We start from the raw sequence: 12,928 nt of genomic DNA, 5'->3' as shown, positions 1-12,928 counted from the left end.
GGCAACCTCCAAAAGAATATCATTTTAAGATCTAAGAAGTCTGTCTCTCGACTGAACATCAAAGACAAGGGTCTCCTCAAGTGCGTCCCGCAAGGCAATAACCTGTAAAGGAATACCCACCCCTCGAGAAAGCTCCCAACCAAGTGGACTTTGTGATCGGCATGTCATATGTATCTATCCACGTTGCTGGTATGGTTGCATCTATTTGTTGCATCTTGACCGAACTCCCTTTGAGGTGGCCAATTGAAAAGTGTCTCTGATCCTCTAAAAGCTTTCTAAAAGCCTTCAAGGCACCTATTGTGGAAGCAAGGCCCCTCTCCCATCTAGACCATTGCATACAATGTGACACTCCTAGTGATCTACCATGCTCATCCAATATAGAGTCATTCCACATGACTTGCCTGTCTATTTCTTTGCGAGAGGAGGGTGGAACTTTTCGAAGAGTGCCTTTGAAGCTGCCCCAAGCTTTTAGAATGGCAGCCATGAGAGGGGAAGAGGGAGATCTAAGATGGGTTGAAGTAAAGATCCATCTCGAGCTGTCCATCCAATCTTACCCATGAGATGGTGTACAAGACTGAGTGTTGTGTAAGAAAAAATCTTTCCAAGGCTCCCGTCCAGGCATCAATCCTCTTACTACACAATTGCAGAGCAAGGCCATACATTTCAAGTTTGGATCAATAATATTAAGACCTTCTTCCCTTGTGGGGAGAATGAGGGTCTCCCAAGCCACCGTGGCTACAACATTTAAGGTACCATCTAACCCGCTCCATAGGGAGTTCCTGATAGGTCTCATGAGCTGAGAGATACAACCTCTAGACCTGCACCAACATGAGCAAACGAACCAGGCAGTAGTCAATAATACCTGGTTCACAACCACTACAGAGGATGCAAGGTCAAGTCTGGTAGAACTATCGGTAGTGGACGCTCTGGGCTCTGGTGTGTCTCTGTGTAAAAGACTGTGTCTCGTCCTGTATAAAACTCTGAGAAGTTCCTTGGGTCTGACCATAAGGTACCATTACAGCTCCAAATGGTGTAGTCTAGGGTCTCGGAAACCTGAGTCTCATAGGCCCCGTCTCCCTAGGGGGTACGGGTGGGAGCCTGACGGGTGCCGGTGAACAACCTACCATCTCGGACCATGGCCCATTTCCCCTCCTTGCGGGCAACATCTTGCTGCTGCAGAAGAACTCGTTGCTTCTCAATCTGTAGTGGTGTCAAATCCTTGTCCATGGACAGGGTGGGATGCTCTCGTAGAGAGGCTCGGCGTCGGAGTGTCGCTAGTCGAGCATGTGAATCTCTGAAGCAAATGACTAGGGGCTGCTCTCGGTTGGGGTCTCTCCCAACACGCCATGCTCCCTCTATGCCATGGTCGGGGGAAACAACTACTTGAAAATGCCATGACGGCTTACACAGCAGGAACAACTTTAAATACTACCTCTAGTGTCCTCACCAGCTTCCAAAAGATATGCCTTGCATTGATCGAAGAAATTGACAACTTGGAATCTACAAATGTAGCCCTCCTCGTGGAGAAGGTGCATGTAGATAAAACACTAGCTGAGGTGAAAAACATGGAGGGAAAATGCAAGAGGAATGGAGAAAGGAAAAGGCAAAAAAAGAGGAATGAGAGAAAGAAAGGCTGAATGGATATGTGAAAAAACCAAGCAAGATAGGATTCTTGCTTTGGAGATTGAATTGCAGCAACTGAAAAGACATGAAGGTGACCCTGGAAGGAAAATGTAAAGCAATGGAAGGGCTGAAAACAAAGAATGCCACTCTGAGGAAGGATGTTGCAGCCATGCAGGAAACAATGCAAGGCACACCTGTTGAGCTCAAACAACAAATCAGCAAAGGGGAAGCTAAGATGTTGGAATGGAAAGATGTGGTTAAAAAGGGCACAACAGCCACAAAGAAAGAATTTATCTATGAAGCACTTGAGGAGGAAAAGAGAAGGACCAGCATGGCACTAAACGTCTTGGTAAGGGGCCTCCCAATGGGAGACATCCCAATGGCAAATGCCAAGATCTTGTTTACTAAAATGGGGGTCAATCTCACTTGTGAGACAGCCTGGAGAGAGGGAAAGGCAGATGCACCAGTTAGGCCACTAGTAATGAAGTTCAGAACTGCTTTGGATGGATCCACCCTCATGAGCATGAGGGCAACCTTGAAGGGGTCTAAGGTCTATGTGAGGGGGACGTGAATTTCATGTGCATTTGAATCCATGGCTACATCCGTGGATATTTTGGCTGTGAGGGATTGGCCTAGAGGAAGTATCTACTTCCTAGAATTCCTTACTGGCTGCGGGGATTGGCCTAGAGGAAGTGTCTGTAGGAGCGATGAGCAAAAAGAGCAAGTATAGGAGTCGATGGAGATAAGCCGTCACGTCAACTAATTTAGAGAAAAGAAAGTACAATGTACTTGAAGGTAGACCCTAGGACTAAGTGTCCTAGGTGTCACATAGGACTAAATGTCCTATGTGGCATAAAAGGCACTAAAATACTAGAGTGCCTATTACTATGCCTACAAGGCACATACCAGGGCCCATAGGGCATTACTAGAACTGGGAGAAGATGGCCTACAAACCCCCCTCCATGTTATGGGCTGAAGTATTCTGGAAACGTCTCAGAATACTTGGTATTTTTTGGTCATGGTGGCACATGTTCATCCAAAACAATATAGCCACCTATGAATGTACAAGGTATGTCAGATCATGTAACAAAGGGAACCAAGTGTAAAGCTTGTCGGAAGACTTCGAACTTGGGACGAGGAAGTGCCTTTGTAAACATATCTGCTATGTTGTCCTCTGTGTAAGGTAGGACAACTCTATGTCTCCTGCTGACAACCGCTCTCGAACATAATGATAGTGAACTTCAATGTGCTTGGTACGCACATGGAACACTGGGTTACGCGCAATGGCCAAAGCACTCTGGCTGTCAGTGTAGACCATAGTGGAGGATGTCTGGCGAATACCAAGATCTGTAAGTAACTATCGACGAAGCCAGACACTCTCTACTGTAGCAATGAAGGCTTCCTTGTACTCAGCCTCACAGCTAGATGTGGCAACTGTTGGTTGCTTCTTGCTGAGCCAAGAGATACATGAACTGCCAAGCAAAAAACAATTGCTGGTATGTGACACTCTGGTGTTGGAACAACCTGCCCAGCCACTATCCGTGTAAGCATGCATGGTAAGTGAACCCTGATCACCATAGAAGAGGGCTAAATCTTGAGTGTCTCTGAGATATCTGAAGACTCTCTTCACTGCCTGCCAATGCTCTGAACTGGGCATGTGCATGAACCTGCTGAGCTGAGATACTATATAGTGTAAGTCAGGTCTGGTGTGACATAAGTAAATGAGACATCCAACAGCCTGCTAGTAAAGGGTGATATCACATGGTGGGCTCCCATCATGAGCTGAAAATTTGAAGGCAGGGTCCACTGGAGTAGAGATTGGCTTGCAATCCTCGAACTGAAAACGATCAAGGAGCTGTCCAATATACTTGGACTGGGACATTATGATACCGCCCTCAACATGAGCAAACTATGCCGAAATAATAGTGTAGCTGTCCCATGTCTGACATTTCAAAAGCCTGCTGCAAATCAGCCTTGAAAGCTGCAATATGCTGAGTATCTAGGCCCGTGATTAGCATATCATCCACATATAAAATCAGACTAAAAAATCAGATCCACTCCCACGGACATAAAGAGTGGGCTCTGTGGGGCTATTATGAAAACCAAGGGATAGTAAGTGTGCATGAATTTTGGCATACCATGCCCTGGGTGCCTGCTTCAAACCATAAAGGGCTTTTCTAAGTCGGCATACCTTATTTTCAGAATTAACAACCTCAAAGCCAGGAGGTTGTGTTACATAAACCTCTTCTTGCAGATCCCCATGAAGAAAAGCAGTCTTGATGTCAAGCTGGTGCACTTGCCAATGGTGATGGGCTGCAATGGCAATGACACATCTAATAGTAGTAATCCTGGATGTGGGAGCAAAGGTCTCCTCAATGTCAATGCCTTGTTGTTGGGCATACCCTTTTGCAACAAGATGGGCTTTGTGTCGATCTGTGCTGCCATCAGATTTCCTTTTTAATTTGTAGACCCACCGCGTTCCAATGGCATGCTTGCCGGGAGGGAGATCTACTAATTCCCATGTGTCATTTTTGGCAAAACTCAGCTCTCATTGCATCCATCCACTCTTTGCTGTCAAAAGCATCTTTATGGCACAGAGGCTCTTCATTGCAAGCTGTAGCAAGGAGTGCAAACTCAAGAAAGTGACCATGCATTTGTCTATTCCCTGATCTTGTCCGGGCAGCAAAAGGCTGATCTTGTTTGCTGTCCCTCAATGTATCAAGAAGCCATCTGGGAACTTGCCTTTGCTGTTTATTGACAGCTCTTTCTTCAATGACTGCATCATGAATAGTGGGATCATTTTGTGCTGGAAGAGAAACTTGCAAATCAGCATGGGGTATAGGCTGATCATTGCTTGTTGGAGGGCCTGCAGGAGGCTCATGTTGCTGGTCAAAGTCCCCCTCTGAGGAAGGAAGAGATAACCAAGAGTCAAAGGCATCAAACATGTCAACTTCTGGCTTAGCTTTGCAGTCCACAAGAGGAGAAGCCGAATGTTCAGGAAAGATTACATCTCTACTGACAATAATCTTCCCAGTATTTGGTTGGTATAACCTATACCCTCTGCTCTCCTGGGTGTAACCAATAAATATGCATTTGATTACCTTGTCATCAAGCTTATGTCTCAGTTGAGATGGTACATGAACATATGCAAGAGACCCAAAAACTCTCATGTGTGAAAGTGAAGGCTTCCTACATCACGATCGATCGGAAGTAGCGCAAGGAAGTGTAGGTAGATTCCAGTGGTCGTCATCGCGGTTGATCGAAGATTCACGTATCGTTGCAATTGCGTGATACGACGCAGGTTCATTGCAATTGCGTGATTCGACGCAGGTTCAAGGGTCACGCTACCTGGGGTTCTTCGAGTGCAGAGCGCGAGCCTTGCCATTCACACGATCTAGTAGCTTCTCCAACGTCGATTCACAGAATTATAGCAATAGCTTGCTATCTAGACTCAACGCTCGCTAACTTCGACCGTGAGTTAGAGTTTGTTGACAGCGGGAGAGTAACGGCGACTCGGGGGCTGACGAATACACACAGGGATTCAACGACCAACCATAGACATGACAGGAGCGAGTGGACCAGGGAGGCGGAATGCACTTGTGAGCGGAAGCGTGACAGAGATACGTATCGAGGGAGCCCTTTGATACTGGGATTCCAAGGTGCAGCATGGCGTGACGCATGGTGGAGCGCTACTCGACGAGCAGCTGGCCACAAATTTAGGACTTGGACAGCGAGGGTGCAACTGAATGCACTTCCCTGGATCATGCACACAGTGGGATTGCGTATACAGTGCGGGAGACTATTGGTTGGATTTGCATGGATCGAAGAGGGAAGCGATTCTGAAGGCTGTGACAAAATCGTTGATGACCAGGGGGCTTCTCAAAATTTTTATTTTAACTCCTTTCCTGAGTTAGAGTTTCGTGAGGTTTTCATTGATCGTGAGCTTGTAAAAAGGTTAGATGCCATAGCAGGTGGTGGATACCAAGGCATGGTATGATGCAGTAACTTTCCTAGTACAGGGAAAGTGGTTTGGGGTATATTGTGATATATGCTTGTGTCAAATGCCTAGTTAGTGTGAATCTTGGATTGCAGGTATTCCCTAGAATAGGGAATTGTGTCAGAGTGTCAGTATACTGAATTTTGTCAGTTTGTAAATACAGTGTTTTAGCGGTGTTTAAAAAAAAAAAAAACACCTATTGCCGTCAACCTCATCAGTGGAAAGATTGTCCATGAAATAAGGATCGTCGGATGGCTGAGATGGTAGTCTCAGAATGCGACGTGGAAATGGAGGGAAGTCCCAGAGCGATGCAGATTCAGCTAGCGGGATCTTCTCAGAGGTCAGTACCTTGTTTGTTATGTGTGTCTGTTGCTAAGCTAGTAACGAGTGCACCTGATAACATCCTATCTAAGCCCGCAGCAACGGGATATACAGCCTTTAATGATATGGAGTTAATTAAGATGAAAGGGCAAGTGGCCAATCATGATGTTATTGTGTTGTTTGACTCGGCTTCAACGCACAATGTGATTAACTCCAAGCTCGTGAAGAGGCTGAAGTTAAAGACTAGCCCATCTGACTATGTGTATACGGTCAGGATGGCAGATGGAAGTTCAACTGAAGTATGGGACCAAAGGGTTACCCAGTTGGAGCTTCGTATTCAGGATTATGCTGAGAAGCTTGATTTTGAAATGACTAAGCTTGTTCATGTAGATATAGCCCTGGGTATGGCGTGGCATTCTAGGAAGAATCTAGCCATTGATTGGAAAAAACACGTATATCAATTCAAGATGAATGATGTACTGTATGTCTTACGAGGTGAGAAAGATGTACCTTAGGGACCGTTGGTTTCTGTGATGAAAATCTGAAAAGCTCAAGAAGAGTTTTTATTCCTTTGTACGGCATCGGTAGCGCCGGTTGATGATTCTTCGGCTAGCATTGATGTTGTTCAAAGTGGTGAGATGGACAAGCTGACTAATCTTATAGCAGAGGAGTTCTCTGACTGTTTTAGGGATGAGCTAACTTATGGGTTACCTCCAGAGCGGAATGTTCAGCATAAGATCGAACTAATCCCGGAGGCAGAACCGAAGGCAACTGGAAGAATACCTCAAGTTGGGGCAGATTCAACCAAGTTTCTCACCTTTTGCTTCGCCAGTGATATTAAAGAAGAAAAAGGATGATACGTTTCACCTCTGTATAGATTACAGAGCATTGAATAATATCACTGTTAAGCACAGGTATCCGATGGCTCGGATTGATGATTTGCTAGATGCATTACATGGAGCCGTGATTTTCAGCAAGATAGATCTTAAGTGTGGCTACCATGAGATCTCGATTAGAGCCGAGGATGTGCATAAAACCGCTTTCAAAAGTAGGTTTGGTCATTATGAGTTTTTGGTAATGCCCTTCGGACTTACCAATGCTCCAGCTACATTTGTCATGCTTATGAACGATTTACTACGTCCGTATATCGAAAAGTTTATAGTACATTTTATTGACGATATTCTAGTGTTCAGTAAAAGTATTACTGAGCATCGTGAACACTTAAGAATAGTGTTCAATACTTTGAGGAAAGCCAGTCTTTATGTAAATAAAAAGAAAACTATACTGTGTATGGTTAGGCTTGAATATTTAGGATTCATAATTACTCCAGAGGGTGTAGAAATGGATCCAAAGAAAGTGGCTGCGATACTGACTTGGCCAATCCCTCAGAGTCTGACCGCTTTTTGCGATCATTCTTGGGATTTGTTCAATTTTATAGAAGGCATATCAAAGGATATTCCGAAATAGTATCACCATTGGCTGATCTGACCTCAGATAAAGTACCTTTTATATGGGGACGGAATCAACAAGAAAGTTTTAACACCATAAAACAAGCTGTGGTCACAGGACCGGTGTTAAAAATAGTTGATCCCCCAACCGTTGTTCCTGGAAACCGATGCAAGTGGCATTGCGGTAGGAGCAGTTCTTCTTCAAGAGGGAAGGCCAATAGCCTTTGAAAGCAAGAAGCTTTCTCCCTCTCAGCGAAATTGACCAACTCATGAATTGGAGTTGTATGCTGTTATCCATGCTTTGAAAACATGGAGGCATTATTTGTATGGTTCAGAGTTTTATGTGGATGTGGATCATGATACTTTGAAACATTTTTGTAAACAGCCTGACTTGAGGGGCTGCCAAGCTAGGTGGGCAGAGCTCATGCATGCGTTTAATTTGACGATTCGGTCCCGAAGAGGGAAGGATAATAAGGTTGCTGATGCGTTGTCTCGCATTATGCACGATATGAGGTTTACGGTATTAGAGAGTGCTCTAATGATTGAGATTAGAGAAACTCAAAAGGTGGACAAGTTTGTCCAGAGCTTATGGCCTAAAGCTCATGTGTTTAGACCCGGGAAAGAAAAGGATGACCTGGCATCCAGAAAAGGCCAAACATATGCAAGATATACCATAAGGGATGGTATGCTGAAAAGAAATGGCAAGGTTGTAGTACCTAGTCAGAATGATCTCAGGCAGAGAGTCATTCGACAGTGCCATGATAGCCCATGTGCGGGACATCCAGGAGTCGAGAAGACATATGATCTCGTGAAGCGAGATTTCTTTTGGCCAAAGATGAAAAAGCATATTCATGAATATGTGACACGGTGTTTCTCGTGTCAGGTAAGTAAGGCAGAATGTCGACCGATTCTTCCGAGGCCATGCCACCTCAGCTAGAGCGTAACATTCCTTCCCTCTTCAGACATCAGCGTCCTCGATGATAAAGTCTAGGAACACTCTCCGCAACTGGTATACGGATTCCCAGGTAGCTTCTGATAGAGGCTGACCATGCCATGCAACCAACACCGTGGGTACCTTCCAATTTCGCACTTACATTGTTCCTCGGTCCAGGATTCTTGTTGGTTTACGCCTTGCATTATCCTCTATCTCCTGAAACAAAACCACACCTTCGATTAGTGAGTCACCTGTGTGTAAAAATTTCTTTAAACGCGAAACATGAAAAACCGGGTGCACCTTGCAACCTTGTGGCAATTCTAATTTATAAGCCACCTTGCCTATTCTCTTTAGAATTAACCACGGCCCACAATATCGAGGTAATAACTTAGCAGACTCTCCTGAAGTTAATGACTTCGAGTGCAAAGGAAGTCTGAGAAAAACTTTTTCTCCTTCCTTAAATTCTCTTATAGACCGGTTTTCATCCGCATACGCCTTCACTCTATCCATAGCCTGGCGGATATTAGCTCTTGCAAGTGCTAGCATCTCCCGCATCTGAACCACAAAGTTCGCGGCACTAGGCACTCTCTGAGGTATTCCAACTGTAGTTGGATTTGCTAGTCTATAACCATAATTCAATTCAAACGGACTAAACTCCGTAGAGAAATGTTTTCTATCATTGTAGGCAAACTCTAACAATGGCAACCACTTGTCCCACGTATGTTGCCTCAATGACACATATGCTCTCAGCATATCTTCTAAAATTTAGTTGACTCTCTCCGTCTGACCATCCGTTTCAGGATGATACCCACTACTCCTTCCCAACTCAGTCCTTAGTGTCTCAAATACCGCTGTCCAAAAATGACCAGTAAATCTGACATCTCTGTCCGACACTATGGATCTAGGCAATCCATGCAGACGAAATATATGTCTAATAAACAAATCCGCCACTTGCGGGGCACTAACAGACTCTCTAGTCGGAATGAAGTGAGCCATCTTGGTTAGACGATCAACCACCACAAGGATAGAATCATATCCACCTTGTGCCTACGGTCAAGGTCCTAGGTGAGGGCTGATAGCACCAGACTAGGTGGATCTAAGGCTAAGGGCCTAATGCAAGCAATGTGCCTAGGGGCAAAGGAAATTAAAGTATCCCAAGAGAGGGGTGAAAAGATGCATTAGGAAAGGCCCTATGATGATGACATGTGGCATCTAGATCCATCTAGGGAGATGGGGCTTGTTGGAGTTAGTGAGAGAAAGAGAATGGACCTTCATGTGAGAGTAAGTAGGAAGTTCGTTTCAACAGTGCTTCTAGGCACACTTTTAGGATCCACCGATGAAAGGTTGGCTTTTCGATACGTTAGTGTGGTCGACGACCATGTATGCAACATCCTTTTGGGAGAGTGGTCTTCTGAAGACAGAGTGTAGGAGATTTGGGTGGCTACAGGTGACTACAGGTGACTACGAGGTCCAGGATTATTCGGAGTAAGCCCTTAGTCCCGCATGAGATAGTACGGGAAGAGTTGCGATGATAACTCTACATATTGATGTCATCTTTCAGACCGTGACATTCATCCATAGAGTTTGAGACTTGCCTCAATGGAGATTACCGAGGCTGGTTTGGGAGTCATCCAAACGACTCGCAGAGAGTGCAGCAGACACATGCTATGCACGTGTATCCGCATGGTTTGCCAGACATGGCATTCAGATGGACAAGCTTCTCCCCTTTCAATATAGCATGGGCACACTCTTGAGTCGTCGATCCCACGAGATGAGATTAACCGTATCATACAGCGAGATCTCCTCCAACTCCATACATCTCGGACTTGGGGGGGGGGGGATGAGGTACTCCCCACTAAAACTCTGTTCTATTGCGATCACTTCCTGAGAGTATCGGAGGAGGGATTTATCATCAGACCCCGGTATCTTGAGGATAGAGGAGTCACACATGCATTGAGGATCGCCATTGGATCAAGTGAGGATTTAGGTGGGGAGAGCAACTGGTATACCCAAAGAGCAGCGGATCTGTATGTTATGCACATTGGGAATGGTTGAGATAGAGGAGCATTTTTTTGTGTCTGCCCAACCTACTATGAGATCCGTGGACGATACCACCACCTCTACCAAGAGGGGAGCCGCTTTGGCCCAATCTCACGACTGATCCACTTTCATGACCTTGTTTGCATTGGGCTCTATTTGCTTGAGATGCGTCGACCCCCCCTCCCTACCATAGTGTGAGACAGCCTGATAGACACATATATGAGATATTTTCACCGTTGATAGACGAGCCACCACTTTACCGGGCTTTGGTTTCCGTGTCCCAGCTTTCAACCTAATTCAGTTCAGTTTGTATCTAAGTTTGTATTTGATATTTGATTTTGTTTGAGGCATTGAGCTCTTTAGATCAGCATAGTACATAGCAAGGGTCCTAGCCCTTTGTTCCAGCCCACTGAGGCTTGTATGAGTCCCCCCCTCTTTTTTTGTGCACTTCGTACTTTGTTCCATAGGCCCGTGAGGCCTCGCGCGGACATTAATACATCTCTCTCTCTCTCTCTCTCTCCTCCACGATGCCGGAATTTGGCTCCCGAGTCCCAGCTCTTAGTTTGTTTGAGTTTGCATTTGCTTTTTTTAAGCATAGTTACCAGGGAACAGGAATGTTCTGAAATTTCAAGTGCCGGAACGAGAACGTTCTGAGAAGGGGGAACGGGGAACGGGAAGCCAGAACTTTTGAATCCCATCTCTTAGTTTGCTTGAGTTTGTATTTGCTTTTTTTAAGCATAGCTACCAGGGAATAGGAATGTTCCGAAATTTCAAGTGCCGGAACGAGAACGTTCCGAGAAGGGGGAACGGGAAACCGGAACGCCACGTCATATGACACGTCATCAATTCATATAAAAATATATCGATTATGAAAAGAAAACCACTTTTAGCAGCTCTAAACTTTCCATTTCAGCTTTAGACATTTAAAGACACTCTTAGAAGTTAGAATACTCAAAACTGAAATGTACATGTTTGCAATGTGAATAAATTGTAGTAGACTGTAGAATATTATAGATTCGAGAGCATATAATATGCAAGGACAAAAAAGGGAGGCCATGCCTCGGGCCTGAAGGCCTCAATAGAAAACATGAATTGAGACTCTGGAGTCAAGTACATGGTGTATAGAAAAAAAGAGAGTCAGCCCTAATGGTCTGAAGGTGGCATAGCAATGGAGGCCTCTCCCTCACCCTGCTGGGCCTCATCATCTTGATTGTGGTCTTGGGCTTCATCATCCTCATGCTTAGGAGCATCCTTTGTTGCATCATTGTCGGAGTCCTCATCAGGTTTAAATCCAAGATACGGTTCAGGAGTTCACTCTTTGTTAAGCAAACGCAAGTTTGCATTAACAAATACAAGATTATTTGCCTTCTGAACCCCAAGCCTGTTCCTCTTTTTGGATGCAATATTTTCAAAATCGCTCCACAACCGTTCAACGGGTGAAGAGCTAGCTCCCTAGCTGAGTATACGAATGGCCAAACATTGCAACAATGGAGCATCTGCCCCATAGTCCTCCCACCAACAAACGGAGGAAATCTTGAACTTGTCATTCTGTGCATCCTCCAAACCAAACAACCCTTTTCCTTGCCTATAATATGACAGCTCCTCTTGCACTTTTCTTCTATCGTTTGGACGTGAGACAAGTCGTATCAATATCTTCTCCCATCCTTGCACCGCCTCTTTATTTGTTTCTTGCCCCTTCCCTTGAAATTCCGGATCCAAAACAAAGGCTGCAGCCTCCAAAGGTGAATGATATTCTGTCCACTGAGAGGTTGTAAGGGTCCTCAACTCCTCCTTCCTCCAAGCATACAAAGCATCTAACTTTGAATGGTCTCAATCATCCTATCCATCCCTTCATACACCTTCCCAATACAAGGACCATCTCCATCAACAAGCCTCAACATCAAAAGAATTGGCTTTGTAACTTGAAGCAAAAAGTGAACATCATCCCAAAAGAGGTCATCCAAGACAATGGACTTAAGTCTTTGAGCCCCTGCAGAGTTCCGTTCATGCATCCCACTCAGCGGAAACAAGCCACCTCAATTGAGATTTTCAACTTAAAAAGCCGCTTAAACATGATGAAATTATAAGCAAAGCGTATGTCGAAATACTTCGAGAGATTCTTTTGGGGGGATATCTTACGAAAAATAGCCAAAATGTAGTGATGGCGAATAATGAAAGATACAACATGATTACCCATATGAATGGTGGGATCCACCCAATTCAACTTACCAATATCCTTCAAAAGATTATTCAGCCCATGTTCCGTGCAAGGAGTGAAGGTAAGGAGAGGGTACTTCTCTTCCAAAATCCTCCCTGCTGCCCTGTTGGAGTTCTTACCATCAGAAACAAACTGAATAACCTTATCTGCCCCCACATGCTCAATGGACTCCATCCAAATGCTAGCCAACCTCTCGGCTGACTTTCCCTCCTAAATTATCAATAGCTTTAATGAAAAAGCTGGCCCCTTTGGACTATGCAATGATGCCCTGAATAGAGCGGCTCCTAGTGTCGCTCCATCCATCTCCCATCAATGAGACACCACATTTCAGCCATATGTCTTTGATG

At 44.9% G+C, this 12,928-nt stretch overlaps 1 protein-coding gene and 1 pseudogene across 1 annotated transcript in view; one reads left to right on the top strand and one right to left on the bottom strand.

Annotated features, from left to right (window-relative positions):
* Positions 1 to 12,928, top strand: part of LOC147898319 (mitochondrial 28S ribosomal protein S29-like protein) — a 98,223-nt gene that overhangs the window by 70,298 nt on the left and 14,997 nt on the right. The gene's annotated exons all lie outside the window — the stretch shown is intronic.
* LOC147898320 (uncharacterized) lies at positions 11,816 to 12,891 on the bottom strand (annotated as a pseudogene).

Source organism: Dipteris shenzhenensis, chromosome 9 (assembly GCF_047967505.1).
Source record: "Dipteris shenzhenensis isolate YYH24624 ecotype China chromosome 9, Dip_SZ_1.0, whole genome shotgun sequence".
In the NCBI taxonomy this organism is placed as follows: domain Eukaryota; kingdom Viridiplantae; phylum Streptophyta; class Polypodiopsida; order Gleicheniales; family Dipteridaceae; genus Dipteris; species Dipteris shenzhenensis.
The sequence above is the reverse complement of the archived record's forward strand: the minus strand, read 5'-3'. Positions and strand labels throughout refer to the sequence as shown.